The sequence below is a fragment of the Episyrphus balteatus genome, chromosome 1 (genome assembly GCF_945859705.1).
Source record: "Episyrphus balteatus chromosome 1, idEpiBalt1.1, whole genome shotgun sequence".
Taxonomy (NCBI): Eukaryota; Metazoa; Arthropoda; class Insecta; order Diptera; family Syrphidae; genus Episyrphus; species Episyrphus balteatus.
In genome coordinates this window covers 141,349,495-141,354,252 of record NC_079134.1, presented here as the reverse complement: position 1 = coordinate 141,354,252, position 4,758 = coordinate 141,349,495, and positions in this window count along the sequence as shown.

The window sequence follows — 4,758 nt, the reverse complement described above, 5'->3', positions numbered from 1 at the left end:
TGAAATTTCTCAAAAACGGCTCCAACGATTTTGTTTAAAAAATTCAAATGTTAGTTTTAAGACAAGGTCTATCTTTCAATAAAAAAAAATTTTTTGAAAATCATTATTAACGGTACCTGCCATAGAACCGTTTTTTTCAAATCCGATTATCTCTGAAAGAGCTTTTTCGATTACAACGAAATTTTTTGTGAAGAAGCATTTATATAATTTAAATATAAACCAAAAACAAAATTTCAAAAAAATGATTTTTGGATTTTTAAAAAAATGTTGAAAATTATTTTTTCAAAAATCAAATTTTCGAAAACGGGACATTGAATTTTTTTGAAATTTTTTTTTTAGATGTTGATTAGTGATTTTTACAAAATGGCATACCAATATTATTTTAAAACTTTTTTTCCAAAAAATTATTTATAAAAAATTAGATTTTTAAAAAACGGCTCTAACGATTTTGAAAATTTTTTTTCTAAAAATGCATGTTAATATATCAATCAAAATTGCATACTTGTTTTGGAGGGCAATTTGATTTCAGATTTTATTTTATTTTCTTAAAAAACTAATTTTATTTTATTTTTTTACCTATATAGTAGGTACCTACATTTTCCAAATTTCTATATAAAAAGTCTTAAAAATTTAAGCAACTTTAACTCTAAGAGCAAGTTCGTGCGACCCAGTCGTGCATTTTATTTTTTTAAATTTTATTTAATAGTTTACAAAAAAATAAAAAAATTTTGGACACCAAGTGCCGTTATTTTTTCATATAGATTCGAGCCTGGGAAACTCGAAAATCTTACCTAAAAAAATGTTTATGGATAGGTTTTCGAGATATAATTTTTCAAAGTTTTTTGAGGTTTTTTTTTCAGTCTACTTGGTATTCGGGCTATATCTTGAGTAACAAACGATCAATCTGAACATAAAAACCGGCATTTGAAAGCTGAAAATGAGCAAAAAGCACTGGAATAACTTTTTTGGATCACTTCAGATGTTTAAAAGCAATGTATGAAAACATTTTTTAAAAAATCAATTTCTAAAAGAAGTTTCTGTAAAAAAAAAAAATTTCTTACTGAAATAAAAAAATCTAAATCTTTCCAATCCTCATAGTTTCATGTTTTTATGTATATGGTGTACTTTCTGTCAAATATAACAAGATGATTTTCTTCAAAATCTATGCATAATCTATCTATTTAAAAAAATTTTAAATTAAAATATTTAAAAAAACTCAAGAAATACTATTCAAAAAAGGAAAAATTGATGTTTTTACTAAATAGTCTATTTTTATCTTTTGAGCATTTATATTGAACATGTATTGGAGAAAATGAAATACTATATCTCTCAATAATGGTCACAAAAATTGAATAGGTACGGCTAAAATTGGATAAAATTTATAGATTGTCAAATTTGGTCTTATTAAACAATTTTTCTTTACCAGTGTAATTAAACTGTTTTTATTTATGTATTTATTTATATACATATGTTTTTCTTAAAACAACACCAACAGTTTTCAAAAAAAAGGCCAAAAATGTATTGATGGACAAGAAATCTAATGGCATATACTTTATTTATAGGTTACCCATTTAAAAATGTGTTTTTGCAATTTCAAAAACAACTTTTCTTACCTATTTACATTTTTTTTTTTTAATTATTAATAAAATTTATTTTTTTATGAATGTTATAACTTTTTGCTTTATGACCCTAAACTTTGCAGACAATTTAACTGCTGAGCCCTATTGCACCAACCACTTTGCACTGTCCAGTTGTTCAAAATTTTGCCGCTTTGCAAAGAATTTTTTTTGATTTCACCAACCACAAAAAAACTTTTCACTTTGCTTTTCAAATTCTGCAAGGTTTACATTGATATGCAAAGTCAAAATTTTATTTGTGGTTTTGTATATGAAAAACTTGTGGTTTTGGCCATTTGTCGTGTTAATTTCGGGTACATAGCTATATTAAAAAATAAACTTAAATGAATCGCTTTGATAGACTTTTTGAAGGCAAAGAGTAAAAACATTTATAATAACGTAAGAAATGTACGTACATATAAAGGTGAAATTTGGTACCGATATCTTAATGCATTCAAAAGTTATGATTTTTAAAACGATAAAAGTCATTTAAAACAACAGTGGGGCGTTGTACCTTCTCATTTGAAATATGTTCAACACACGTGAATAAACTCACAATGCCAACTTAATGAAAAAAAAGTGCTATAGGTATGTATATCTTGTAAAAGTAGAGAAATCTAAAAAAAAAAAACATAAGTTTGAACAAGAAGCCAAGTTCTCCTATATTGGGATTAAAATGCCTGAATAGTGTCCATGATAGTATTCTTTTTGTAGTCTAAGCTTTTTTTTACAAAATGTCTTTTCATTCCCTTCTCAGATATTTGTAACAATTTAGGACATTCCCATTTAGGTACGACCTTTTGCATAATATCATTATCTCGAAATTTATTACAAAAAAACCAACACACATCCCATTATAACCAAAACTTTCCCAAAATTCCTCCTTTGATTTAATGAACTAAACTTAAAGAAACTCCTTTTTTTTGGGTCATTAAATAACTCCCAAATGAACTGTTTTTTATTTTGTATTGTATTTTCACCCAAAAAAATAAAAAAATAATAATAACTGTCACAAGGGTGCAGTTGGCAGTTTTTTTTTTTTTTTTTTTTGATGCTTCATTAGTTACCGGAACTTGCCAAACAGAGTGAGAGAGTTTGGTTCTTCAACAAGAAGAAGTAGAAAGAACCACATCAATTACAACATAAGCTATAAATCAACTTTAATAGACCCGCTTTTTCTTGTACGCCAGTAGTATATCAAAGACCCGAGTCCTGAAAAGACGACATCAAATAGATAAAAACTCTGAAATGGAAGAGGGCCTCATTCCAACGAGAACCGAAAGGACTCGTATAAATTGTCCTCTCATTCCACCTTTGAAACAAAAATGAAGGTAAACGTCAGACAAGAGAACGAGACATAAGCGAATTGGATGGTCTTTTGAAAGATATACTTTATACCCCCAACTACACTCTCCGATATTATAGAAAGGACATAAAAAGTCCTTAAAATGTTCTGGACAGTAAAAAAAAACACGCTAAATTGTTGCGGTTTGTTCAGTATACCAAACACATACTTATACACACAGTTTTTCGGGTGATTTACAGCTATAGGCAAGAGAGATGGACTGCCCTTTTGTGGCGAATGACATGGTCACCATTGTGTGACCCACTCACTATCTCTGGGATTTTTTTTTTTTTTTTATTCTTTCCTTATGCATTACCTGGGTAACGGGATAATGACCATATACCACCACCACAGCACCAACATCACAGACGGATTTTGTGGTTGGACATAAATTATACGCTGGGCTGAATTTATATCTGCTGACCTTTTGTTCACTCATAAAACTGAACCCACATACGTTATTAAAATGTCGTGTGTAGAGTAGAATCGTTTATTGAACTTTTGTATACGGGTAGACAACGACGCATTATTCCGGATGGAGAACCTTTTTTGCGAACACGTCGAGTTTTAAGGAATGACTTGACTCCTGTTCGAATTATGGCCATAAAATCCGAGCAATTATCACCAAATAATGGAATTGAGATAAGTTTTTTTTGTTTAATTGTCAGATACCAGCTTTGCTATAATGAATTACAGTTTTACTTTTATTTATGAACAAGTTTTTGGGGTCTCAAAAAGGTTAAATTGTGACCAAGGATGTTTCCTAGTGGGCATACATTTTCAGCGCGGTTATCATAAGAACAAATTTTGTCCCCATTTTGTCCAATATAAGGCATAAAATACTTACCTAAGCCTTAAATGGGTTACTGCGGACTTTTACATATAAAGTACCTAAATAAAAAAAATTCGACACCAGTACCGTTATACTTTTCATATAGATTTGAGCCCAGGAAACTCGAAAATTGTATCTAATAAATTGTTTATGGATAGGTTTTCGAGATATGATTTTTCAAAGTTTTTTGTCGTAGTATTCAGACTATATCTTGAGTAATAAACGATCAATCTGAACAGAAAAACTAGCACCTGAAAGCTGAATAAATAAGCAAAAAACACTGAAATACCTTTTTTGGTACGCTCCAGATGTTTAAGAGCAATGTATCAAAACATTTTTAAAAAAAATCGATTTTAAAAGAAATTTTTGCCAAAAAAAATTTCTTACTGAAATAAAAATCTAAATCTTTCGAATCCTCATAGTTTTATATCTTTTATGTGTAGTGCACTTTCTGTCAAAAATAATAAAATAATTTTCTACAAAATCTATTGATAAGTTATAAAGATATGATAATTTTTGTAACGATCAATATTTTCGATTCTTTTTGTTACTTTTTGTGTTTTTGTCTATAAAATCAAAACGAAATATTTATGTCCTTTGAAATTTTTTTAAAATTAAAATATTGTAAAAAATTTAAGAAAATGTATTCAAAAAGAGAAAAAAATGACACTTTTTAAGTTTTTGCTAAAAAATAGTCTATTTTTATCCTTTGAGCATTTATAGATATCGAACATGTAAATAAAATACTTTATATTTCAACATAATGGTCACATAAAATGAATACGGCTAAAATTTTATAAAATTTGGACTTTCAAAATGTACTGTTTTTGGTATTTTTGAGCCATTTTTCCTTAATACATTTTACAAGTTGTAATTCGGAGTTTTGTATTTTTTATATCTTTATCAATTTATACCAGAGATCAGAAATAAATCTCAACCTTTTGAAAGGTTCTTTAATAACTCTT